General features: G+C 35.9%; 1 long non-coding RNA gene across 1 annotated transcript; it reads left to right on the forward strand.

The window, feature by feature from the left end:
* Window positions 1-3363: 3363 nt before the first annotated feature.
* Window positions 3364-11453, forward strand: LOC145983354 (uncharacterized). Its single transcript, XR_014441238.1, has 3 exons — window positions 3364-3669; window positions 6038-6131; window positions 11113-11453. It is a non-coding gene; the product is annotated as an uncharacterized LOC145983354 (long non-coding RNA).
* Window positions 11454-13301: the final 1848 nt, after the last annotated feature.

Genomic DNA, 13301 nt, shown 5'->3' on the forward strand with positions numbered 1-13301 from the left:
CCAGCGCCCGTTATTCGGGGTACCGATTGGTTTCGGCCAATTCCCAGCTGTGGTTGGCGGTACTACGCTCAACCTACTCTCTCTTTCAGGGAAACCCGTGACGACTGTGGCGACCAGGCCCTAAATAAAATTAGGTCCCCATACTCCCCATTGGCGCCTCACTGCGAGGAATGAATTGGATGTTCCCTGTTCCCCACCTTTTTTTCTCTTCGAGTCTAAAGGTGGTACAAGTAAAAGCACGTAAGGGATACAGGTAAAGACTCGTGTGCTAACGGACATCTTTGTGTTCTGATTATAATAAACTTTATAGATATATATATATAAACCTGGTTTAATCTTTCTTTACACCCAGCAAGCCCTGAGATATTTCTGAATATTTGTACTGCGACTGAATTAGTTAGCACATGTGGGTAAACTTTTGCCGACCACCCAACTGCAGTGTTTAGCGTGTTGAACGCAGCCAGTACCAGTACTCCTGCACAGTGGTGCAGAGCTCTGCGTGGGTGGACGTTGCATAAAGTTTTTGGTGCTCTTAACGTGGGGCCACGATTGTAAAGAGAATTCACGAAGGTGAATATATAGTGTTGTGAGTAGTGGAGGTGCCCCGGTTGACAGCCATTAATTGAGGTTCAAAAATACCTCAAAAACTCACTTTCTCTCCACGTTCCATGCCTCATTTATTGCGCTGACGATGTTTCACAGCGTAGAAAACAGCACCAAAACTTCAAAAACTCACTGAAGTGAGCCACAGTGTTGCCAACCTACGAAAATTTCATCAAAACCTCAAAAACTTACTTTCTCTCCATGTTCCGCGCCTGACGATGTTTTACAGCGCAGAAAAAGCCGGTACGAGTAAATGCACTTTCTCATCCTTGAAGGATGAATGCACCTTATCGTAATTTTCCTAGTCCGGGACCATGTTTATATATCATTATCTTTGTAAACCTCTCGCGAACGATGTGCCACACACACACACACATATGCGCGTGCGTGCCTCTCATTATTTCCGTATTGTGACGCAAGCAAACAAAATAATAATTGTTTTTTTTAGGATTCCTGGCCTCTATAACCTCGCCAGGGTGCGTGGTGCCCAACCAAAAAAGTAAAGGTTCTAACGGCTGCGGTTATAGATAACCCCACCTCTGTAGAGTTTCACGTGTTTTTTTTTTCTCAAAGATCCTATGGGACACCTCTGTTTGTCAAAAATTCGAGATATTTGCAATTTAACGCTGAACTTGGAAAATTTTCGATTGATGAAAAATTGGTTCCATGACGACCTATGTTTATTTTGGTATGGGTGGACAGAGGACACCGAGACTCGACCAACACACTAAACCCGATCTTTCTACGACTATTTGTTCAAAAGTTAAGAGTGATCAAAATTTTGGAGGGTGGGCTAACTTCTTACCTCTTGACCTCAGGACCACCAAAACTTGGTATACGTATTCTACACCTCCAAAATCGACAGGGGGGGGGGGTATCTAACGATACCAGGATGGGGGTGTTTTTCGATATATTTTTTCGATAACTCTTACCGTTTTCGAGATATTTGCAATTTAACGCTGGACTTGGAAAATTTTCGATTGATGAAAAATTGGTTCCATGACGACCTATGTTTATTTTGGTATGGGAGGACAGAGGACACCGAGACTCGACCGACGCACTAAACCCGACCTTTCTACGACTATTCGTTCAAAAATTACGAGTGATCAAAGTTTTTGGGAGGTGGGCTAACTTCTTACCCCTTGACCCCAGGACCACCAAAACTTGGTACACGTATTCTACACCTCCAAAATCGACAGGGGGGGTATCTAACGATACCAGGATGGGAGTGTTTTTCGATATATTTTTTAGATAACTCTTACCATTTTCGAGATATTTGCAATTTAAGATTTTTTTAACACTGTGGACTTAGAAAATTTTCGATTGATGAAAAAAATTGGTTCCATGACGACCTATGTTTATTTTGGTATTGGTGGACAGAGGACACCGAGACTCGACCGACACAGTTCCCATAAATTTGGCTTTTTTTTTTTTGCATTCGAATTGAATATATTTTACTTGCATCTCTTTAGACAAAATGATATAACATGGTAATGTATATTTCTAAGGATGATATAGATAGGAGTGTATTTGAAATTTGTTTGTAGATTTTATGTAAATTGTATCTTATGTAAATAAAATATATAATGGGCATAAACAGCCATATGCAATGCTGTAAGTCCAATAAATATATTGATAATGATGACAAAGAAAGTTAGTAAATTTATTGCGGTTGGAAACTTTGACAAGCATCCTAATAACGATTTTTGTTTCGCCAAATAGAGTGCACTTCGTAAAATAACTTGGTGACATGGCAAGGCAAGATAAGTGTGAACATTTTGTAGTAATATGCATTGTAACTTTCAATGAGCTTAGAGATTTGTGTACATAATAATATTTTATAACATTGGTTATTTTCTAAAAATAATCATGTGAACAGCAAGGAAGTAGTGCAACTTAGTAATATTGCCTGACTTATCCTTAGAAAAATAACATGCCGAGTTCTGTGCGTGCGGGAAGGTCTCAGTGTTCTCCGAACTTGTTTTCAAAACACCAGCAAGGACAGCCTTTGAAAAGGGGTGAGAAACAGATTCTACTCAATATGTATGTAACGTTCTGTCAGTGGTATCCTGAGAAACCAGTAAATGAAGTGGCTAAGTTGGTATCCCAGTTCAGTGGTGTGTCAGTGTCTGCAGTTTTAAGGGTTATGAAAGAGAGAATGACCGGGAGAGTAACAATGTATGCGGCTGCATATTCGTCTGAAGTTTTGAGAGCGGGTTCTCACATTCAGAGGCTCTTATATAAAATGAATAGGTGCGGCGAACTATGAGTGTAACAGCAGATGATTGCGGTCATGGATCAGCTGACGCGGAGTGATACATCGAATCGGTGAGACCGTTTGTTTACAGAAGGTGTCAGGGTTTGTGATTTAGACCTTAGCTTGGATATGTCATAACCTTCTTTTTTTTATAGAGAAAAGAGAGAGAGAGAGAGAGAGGGTCATGTAACTGGTGATTTGCTTGGCTAAGGGGAATTTTCTGAGAATTCTTTCCATTCCAAATATTCTTTGTATATGTGTGTGTGTGTGTGTGTGGAGATTGATGCGCTTATGTATGTGTGTAAACATTAAGGCATTGACTTGTTAAGAATGTTACATTAATAAAAATGTTATGCTTTTTTTTTCTCTATAAAAAAGAGAAATTTGTGTTGATTGTTTGGTTAAAAAGAATTTCCTAATTATTTGTTTTGTCACAAGAATTGTTTGCATTCCAAACATTCCTAAGTGTTTGCATAAAGATTGATACACTTACAGCTATATACCCATACAGCACACCAAGTTTCAGACATATTTCAGAAATATTGCAATCTTTCATATACGTTTCTAACATTCTGGTTTCGCGTTGACGTTACAGAAAGCATCACATGAAGTCCCAGTTTTGTTTCTGAAACATTGCAATGTTATCGTTTCATTGTCTAGTTTCTGGAACGTCTCGGAGACATTGCAACGTTGGATTCAGTCATCATCGGCCATCCGGGAAATTTTCTGAGGCGGCCATGTTGTGTTTACGTTCAATGCTAACCGGGAGTCGTGCACATCTTATGAAGAATAATGTTGTTTATTGAGTGGTAAGTTGAATATTATTAATACCAAAGTGTGTTTAATTGTGTTATACTTAATCTGTGTTGCGTAACGTGTGTGAGAACGTGAGTGGAAACAAGGCAGGCGTTATCAAACCAGTGTTTAAAGAAGTATTTCGTCTTGTTTGTTTAATTGAAAATACATGATGTGAAGAAGCATGGAACTTCTCGCACCTCATGAAACTAAAATAACAGGGAATAAAGTGCTTACCTATAAGCAGTGCACATTTATAGTATACCGAAAATACATTGAATGGAAGAGACGGAAAGTACTTGTTGCTGAAAATGTATCATTTTTCGGTTACATTATAATTACCACCTTCCTCATTTTGTACAAAACTTGCCCTCTTAAAAAAGTTTCTCACCTCCCTGTGCATAGTGAAGAAGCGTAGAATACTTTGAACTAAGTACGTTGTTACGTTAGTAGTTTTTATCTAATAAGAAATACGTTTCTACAAATTCATTCTGCGATTTCGATACGTAAATCGAAGGCTGCAGCATTGTCACGTGCAATTTTTTTTTAGCTGTGTGGATTGTAGCTCGAGTCTTAGCGAACAGGCTACTACTGAAGATCACAGCATGATTTACATGGTGCTCCTATAATTCAGATTCTAATTTTACAGGACGCAATGAAATGTTGCTGCATTACAATTACCACAGCTTGAAGTGGGTGAAAGAACAAGTAACAGAAACAATATTTTTTTTTAAATTTATTTGCTAATTTTTGTGTTTGTGATTGCGATAATTTACCTTAAATCAGCAATGCACACAAGAAATACTTTTCCCAACTCTGTGATTACATTGCTTCAAAATATAATTGTCACATTATTGTAAACTTATGTAATCAGAATTTGATCTAAATATGGAATATACAGCATCCACCTAAGTAAAATTTTGACAGAGTGACTAGTGAAGCTAGCTTAGAGTTGTTTCACCAGGTTTTAATCTGTGCATGCGAATAATCTCTGACCTGACCTGACCTGGCCTGTTACACTGTCACACACATTCTTTAGTTATTGGTGGGTATAAAGATTACATTGGTGTGTGTTTACATGCAGGCGATCATTACTTTTTTACTTCCACACCATGCAGTTGGAAAAATGTATCGTGTATGGACTAGTGTATCACGTGATGAAGATAATATTACATTCATAAATGGTTTGGTCCTAGTTCCAATTGTTTAATTACAATTTCATTATGGTACACAGGCATTTTTTTCATGGTTCAATGTCTGTTTACACATGTACTTCAGAGTTATAGCAATCACTTTCTGTGTTTTTGCTTTGAGATTAATGTTTCACTTACATGTACTTCTCAATTGCAATCAGCCATTTGTTTACTACCATCTTGATTACGGACTACTACTGCCATGTGTGCATGATGCAAAGGGGTTTCTTAATAAAGTTAGGCAAGTAAGGTTTAGGGCTCTTTAGTTTTCAAAAAACGCCTCTAAATGCTTTTGTGGTTAGGTTGGGTGGGCCATTTATAGCTCTAAGTGTTCCAAATGAAAAATGCCTTGTTGACAAATGCTTGCGTAAGGTACTTTTTTCGTGATTTTATTTATTTGCTAATGAGTTGCACTTTGAAATTCCAAACAGTGGTAATTACTTTCACTAGGGTTCAAATTTATTGTAACAATAAATTCTACAATTTTGCAATACTTAATCTTCCTATGAAACTGAAAAAAATCATTAAACATTCGGAACCATTACCCTTCCAACACCTTATAATGTGATTTCTGGTCTTCAGTACTTCCTGCTATTCTCACAACCTGGTGAAAGAGTTCCATGAGTATTCTCACCACTTGGTGAAAATAGTTACAGCCAAATTTTAAATTACTTCTGAAACTCAATTCTTACTAGTTCAGCTCTCATTTGGTGGCTAAACCCTTCAATAATAAATAGCCCATGTACATTGAAGTGCAATTGTAAACAAAGTAGATGTGGTACTGGTTTAAATGACTGCAATCCTCTGAAAGTGACACATGCCATGACTGGACACAGTGTATATTATAATAGAGTGACTAGCTTTGCCAGGTGATTCAGCTAGAACCTTTTTTATGACTTCTTTATTAGTTATGAGAGATACATGTTAATCAGCAATGGATAAGCAGCATGTTTCACTCATTTTATATTTTGTGTTGGCGTAGCAGTATGGTATCTTATGCAGGCACTGGAAGTATTGTCAGACTTCTAGAATGTTTTATTTTACTGTTCTGTAATTTTATAAGTAGTTTATGTGAAATGCAATATTTTCTACTTGCTTAGTCAACGGGTTCAAATTATGGAAAATTTTGCATTTCAGTTTGCATACAAATGAATTATTCCTTATACAATTTATGATTTTTTTCTTCTAGGCACTGTTTGCCAACACCAGCCAAATACTAAAGAGCAAGAGGTGTCTGATGTTGTGGCTTGTGCAGGACAAACTTGGCTAGACAGAGAAAACAAGTAAGTAATAACGTTCTGTGATGGGCTAATTTGTATTTTTTTAGCTCAAGGAGTCATAAAAAACATTATGTTGATGATCCAAATTAACATGTAGAAATTACACATTGCTGGATTCATTATTGTGCTTGTTTCAAAGTGTAATCTCCCATTATATACTCCATAATGTACAGTGATGGCATCAGCACCTTTTTTATATCTGCCACTAGCCACAATATTCATGTAAAGTCAAAGATAGCAAGAAATCTTAGCAAAACTCTCCCCCCACCCATATTTGCCAAGTGTAAACACAGTAGTTATTTTCCGAACGATTGAAGATGACCGGACCCCTCTCAGATTTTCTTCATATTTGGCATACTCTCTAATTGAGGCCTCCAAATCACGAATCTAAAGTTAAAAGTTGTCGGAAACGTCTAGAATTGCAAAATAAGCTAAAATAAGGCATTAGTTTTCGGGCTGGTAACCGTCGATTTTTGCAAAATTTTTTGTTTCACAAGCAAAATATATATATTCCTGTTACTACCACGACACCAAATTTTAACTATGTTTGCCTAACCTAACTGAAACTAACCTAACCACATGTCAATGGATCGCAATTATTTTGCAATTGCTAGATCCTGATACTACCACGACATGAAATTTTAGTTTTCGGGCTGGTAACCGTCGATTTTTGCAAAATTTTTTGTTTCACAAGCAAAATATATATATTCCTGTTACTACCACGACACCAAATTTTAACTATGTTTGCCTAACCTAACTGAAACTAACCTAACCACATGTCAATGGATCGCAATTATTTTGCAATTGCTAGATCCTGATACTACCACGACATGAAATTTTAGTTTTCGGGCTGGTAACCGTCGATTTTTGCAAAATTTTTTGTTTCACAAGCAAAATATATATATTCCTGTTACTACCACGACACCAAATTTTAACTATGTTTGCCTAACCTAACTGAAACTAACCTAACCACATGTCAATGGATCGCAATTATTTTGCAATTGCTAGATCCTGATACTACCACGACATGAAATTTTAACTATGTTTGCCTAACCTAACCACACGTCAATGGTTTGTGGGGCTAGCGTCAATAATTCACAATTATTTTGCAATTTCTAGACGTTTCCGACAAATTTTAACTTCAGATTCATCATTAGCAGGCCTCAAATTAGTAAGTATGCCAAATATGAAGAAAATCTGAGAGGGGTCCGGTCGTCTTCAGTCATACCTTATTTTCTTTCTTTTCGTAAAATGAAATGAAATGCAAACTTATTTTCCAAATAGTAATAACCCGTGGCGCAACAGCCCGTGAGGACCAAGGCCTATCTACCGACCCCCGGTGATGATTGATTGATTTGGTTTATATTACTTTACTTTTCTGCCACATTTTTGTTAATTGTAAAGATTAAATTAAAAGATTATTATTATTATTAGAAATTCTTTATTCATGGATGCAGTTCAGCCACGGCCAGGCTGGGATTCTAACCTGGAACACCTATCATTGCAGTGCAATGTGCTAACCACTCCATGGAAATTTGTGCGATATTCTGTCTTAAACTGTGATGAACAAAGGTATTTTTGGTTAATAAAAAGTGGCCTTTGGTTAGAAGCCCTAGCGAGGCATAAGAATGCTTTTGCTCATATTTCTATCATGTCCTCTTATCAGTTGGCTGCAACAAACAAACACACAATGTATTTATTAAGACTGAAATGTAAAAATATTTTGTAGCCCTGTAGAACAGATATGGGTTGCAGAAGTTCAAATATATGGCTTGCTTTTATTTTACTCAAGGATAGTTTCATGTCAATTCTGGGTCATTCCATGTCAAACCAACCAAGTAATTGGTTGCATGACCATTTTAGAAAAAAAAATCATTTTTAGTACAAATGTTAATACATGTTTGTAGATATTAAAAACAATATCCCAAAAAAATATTGTATTTAGTTCTCCTGGGCCAGCCATTTTTCCAACAATTGCCCGTGACTTTTTTTGCTCATGTAGAAGTTGACGGATTTCACAGATCTTCAATTGTCATACCTTGTAATTTTAATTTCTGGTAAGTCAACTATTAAAATCCTATGTTACTATATTTTCTGATTTTTTAAGCCCAACTTTAAAAAAGAAAAAGGAAATGCTTCATTCATTATTCTAGGTATACATGTGGCTTAACATTACACACCAATGTCACAAATTAGATCGCATATGTTATGTCATATTTACCAAACAAGTTGAGTCTAAAAGTTGGGATTTTTACTGTGAGTTAGGTTCATGCAGGGCTTCCTCCATGCCAAATTTCAGAATTTTTCAAAAGGACCCATCTGAGATATTTAAAACCGAATCTGTCAAAATTCCATAAATGGCCATGTTTCTTGACCTGGTCGTGAGTGGGGGTGATGTGATCAGCATCATGCCCCTGACCGCCTTTACCCCCCGGTACCCATGTTATTCGACGCTGGGAGGGGGCTGGGGCTGCTTCCACCGTTATACCGCGTTTGGTAGAACCTGTCCCGCTTCCCGCGCTAGGGAGCGCTCAACAGTTTCGGTGCCAATGAGAAACGAGGAAAAAATCGTCTGCTGGGCAGCGAGGAGCGAATGAAAGCCAGAAGAGAGGCGCTTACGTAGACACTGTTGCTACGTTGCGTATTTTAATTGGCTGCCTGGCTTTGACTTTCCCCAGCACCGAGAAAAGACAGGGAGCAACTAGCGCGGGAACCGGGACAGGTTTTAACAAACGCGGTATAGAAAAGTTCCCGGATTTGAACCGGCCGGGGATCGAACCCGGGACCTTTAGCATGGTAGTCAGACACGTTACCAACTGAGCCACCGTGGGCACTGTCTTGTTACCCAAATTACCACCTTAATTTTTGTTCTTAGGATGCAATTTTGAGCAAAACATACTTGAATAACATAGAAAGTATGATTCATTAACTACAGAATGAATTTTGTTTTAGGTCTCTAGCTTTACTGATTTTTGAGATATTAAGGTTTCCGTAATTTGCTACATGAGAAAAAAAACACCTTTGTAATGTTGGAAAAAGGATGTTCCAGGAGAAATAAAGACAATAAATATTTTTGAACATTGTTTCTGATATCTAGAAACATGTACTAATAAGGTTGTTTTTTTCTAAAATGGTCATACAACCACCATTGGAGGGTTTCTACCAACAAAAGGGGTTTGAGAACTTATGATCCTCAATTTTAATGAAACTCAGCACATTTCATCTTTCATTGTGGTGAGAAACCACATGATTTTTTTGGTATTTACCTTGAATTATGACCCCTTCAACTTTTAGTTATTCCTTTTCTTTTATTCCATTCCCAAACTTTCCAGTGCGAGCTGCAGTGTCCTAGAAGAAAAAAAATTCTGTCGCTCTTCAAATTATATAATGTGTTTTGAGATTTCACAACGTTAACCGAAGAATATAGATTTCAGAGAAAAATGTGACATTCATATTCCAGTATATTAGTAAAATATTACCTGGTTTTGGCCCAAAAGCAAGGTTTACTAGAATTTCGATTTTTTTAAAGGGAAAGTTGCAACACCAACTCAAATATTTTTAAAGTAAAGTTTCATATATATAATCTAACTTACACAGAAATAAAATTGATGGTGTTTTCATTCCTTCTGTGATTTTTTAAAAAAAGTATATCACATTTTATAGTTTTCAAATTATCTCTAAGAATCTAGATATCACAGAATCAATTTTTGGAGTATACAATTTTAAATAAGGTTTTCATGGATGCCAGGAAGGTGTCACCTTAAAATTTCATACTTCACCCATATAATTTTATTTCAGTCACAGTCATTTGAATGAATTATTAAAAGGATATTGCAGAAATATGATAACTTTGAATTGACTGTGTTTCTTTCAGGGAGTGACACTATTATGGAGAAAATATGCCTCCCACCTCCCTTTTGAAAAAAAAATCAGTGCTTGGCCCTACCTGAAAACATCCTGTGGTCAAACATGAATGTTTTGTTCTTACCTTTATAATTACTAATATTAGTTTATTTACATTTACTATGACAAAGACACATCTTAAAAAGTAGTTGAATACTACTATAACTTTTTAATACATGGAATAAAATTAACGAGGAATGTAACTTGTAGTACAATTTTTAGATTTGATCGGTTTAGGATGAGACTTTGTGTAGTGTTTGAGCACATTATAGCTACTGATATACCAAGGTACTAGCATGCACTAGCCAGCCATTTTCAACAAAAAGCACTTCATAGTTTTCCAACCGCTTCTCAAGTAGTGAAGATATTGTCCAATTGCCAAGTGGATCTGGTGGTCCAGTAGTAAGGCACCAGTTTGGCTTTTCCTTCCATGCCCTGCGTTCCTGGCATCCATGAAAACGCTATTTAAAATTTTATACTCCAAAAAATGTGCTTCAATGATATCTAGATTCTTAAGAGTTAATGTGAAAAGTATAAAATCCGGTAGTCATTAAAAAAAAGCAGAGGAGGAATGAATCACCATCTATTTTATTTCTGGGCTAGATAGATGATATATCAAACCTAAGAAAAATCGAAATTGTAGTAAACATTGTTTTTGCCCTAAAATCTGGTAATGTTTTACTAATTTATTGGTGTACAAAAATGTGAATGTGATACGTTGTCATATTTTCTTTCTATTATTTTGGTAATGTTGTGAAATTTCAAAGAAGTTTGAATAATTTGTAAGGGAGCTAGAATTTTTCTTCCAGGACAGTGCAGCTCACACTTGGAGGCTTTGGTAATGGAAGAAAGAGGAATTACTGAACAACTTAGAGCGAAAAACTATGGTTTCTCACCACCATGAAAGTATTATTAAATATGCCGAGTTTCATGAAAATTTCAGATTATGGGTACCGTGGTCTGGTTGAACTGATGTCTGATGTGGAATGACCTTATGCAAAATTTTGTTTCTTTAAATGATATTTCTGCCCACAGAATGCTAATTCAGAATTGATGTTACATGACATTATTCTCTTTACAGGTAAAACTGAATGTTGTTCCACTGAGGCTGTCTGAGTGTGGTCTGCAGAAATTTCAACTGAACAAAAAAATGTATTTAGACAAAAAAATAAAGACTCTTTTGTGAAAAAATATATATTCCTTTGATAATACTTATCCTTTTATATTTGTTTCATGTGTGAATTGTTGTTTGAAGTCCACTTAATGTGCAGATAGGCTAATCGGGAGTAGACCTGCAATTTAAAGTGGGATTCCAACCACTGTGCAATGTGCCTTCACATGGTATTGAACTTGGGATCCCTTCACTGCAAGGTTCTTATTTATATTTCTCACAGTGTATTCTGAAACTGACGAACCTAGCCTAGCACAACCATTTGAAAGTCAATGAAAGATATAATATAAATCATTCAAAAATCATGTCTTGCATGTTCTCATTTTGAAATGTTTTGGTATAAGTTAGGAAATCTATGTAAAATTGTTTTCATGAAGAAATGGTAATGTAGGAAATCGTAGAACATCTTTGAAGCAACAAGACAATGGAAATTTCTCACAAGAAACAGTAATAGCATTGATAATTCTGACTGGCAAGCACAACCTCTGATACTGCACATTTTCAAGATTATAGAGAATGTCAAAACACATTTAATCAATTTTTAAACTTTGATTTGCTGTTATTGTTCAATTCTTATTTATATTGTTAGTTCCCAAAAATTGCCCAAGTTTAGCTTGTGTCCATTTTGCTCTTTTTTCTTGTGAACTGATAGTTTTCCAAGTTTTTATTTTTTACTGATTCTTTTAATAATAATAATCCATGGCTCCGCTGACCTTGGGGTGGCACGGCATACTTAACGGTTGCCAACTTTGTGGTCAATTTCTCCAATTATGTAAGTATGTAGGATATTCTTATCAAATGTATAGACTGCCAATTCAGGTAACTTGTAGGTCACTCTGCATGATCTCCAGAAAGTATCCAATAAGGTATCTCAGATGTTTCCAGAATAATGCATGTTTCAAAACCAATATTATTAGAATCTAAATGGTGTAAATAATTCACAATAGCTATGTACAAGGTGGTGGTAAATTACAAACATGCAAGTTTGCAGTTTAACTGTTACATTAATTTTGAATTTTTATTTGGGATGATATGCTCAAATTATCTGTTCATTCTTTTGTAATTAATATATAGAATATACCTTATTGTACAAGATTTTTCATCGTAAAGTGACACAATGCACAAAGTAAATTTTAATATTTAGTAAAATGTTTACATGCTTCCAGTCTATCATCAATTGGTAAAGTGGGCGAAAAGTGACTGGAGCATGATGCTGATAACATCACCCTCAATCCAACCTTCCTTGTGACGTGGCACAGCAAACCACAAAGAGCTTTGTTATTGCATGTAAAACTCTATTCCTTAGTAAACAATTGAAGGTATTAATGATGATTACCAATTTAATGTTTCATATTTTCTTTTGAGGTGTCTAAAGTTTTTTTTTTTTAACTCTAGCTTTGTCTGACATGAACGAATGCATAATCGGCAATTTTATGCACTTTTTCTCCTGACTAGATTAATTGAGATATGTGGTCAATTGATGGGAGATAAAATAAATATTAATCATCATGCCTAATGAGGTTTCAAACCCAAGACCTCTGGCACTTTCACAGCATCACAATACTTGATTTTAAAAGAAATACTGTGAATTCTATTTTCAGGAAATTATTTACAAGTAAATATTGTAATAATTTTTGAAGGGGGTTTAACCCCAAACCCCCCTCAAATATGCCATTTATGAATACAGTACTGATTCCATTCAATATAACAATAATGTGAAATAATATCACTGTAATGTAACTGAAATATCACAAAACTGTACGGAAATTTATCTGTAATGTTACACTGACATGTTTCTGCAATGTTACATTGACACGTTTCTGTAATGTTGCACTGACATGTTTCTGTAACATTACGAATGTTATGTTAGATTCGCGGACATTTTTACATTGCTGAAACATACCTGAAACATCACAGTAATGTTTCGCAATGTTGCTGCAATGTTACAATGTTTCAAGAGTTACGTATCCGTAACATATCTGAAACCATGTTGTGCTGTATGGGTATGTGCATTAACTTGTTAAGAATATCACATCAATAATACCGGCTCGGAAATGTCATGTCCTCTTCCTCTATAGAAGGTCATATAAAATGTGCTA

The sequence above is a fragment of the Lepisma saccharinum genome, unplaced genomic scaffold, assembly GCF_977018435.1.
Source record: "Lepisma saccharinum unplaced genomic scaffold, izLepSacc3.1 HAP1_SCAFFOLD_856, whole genome shotgun sequence".
NCBI classification, from domain to species: Eukaryota; Metazoa; Arthropoda; class Insecta; order Zygentoma; family Lepismatidae; genus Lepisma; species Lepisma saccharinum.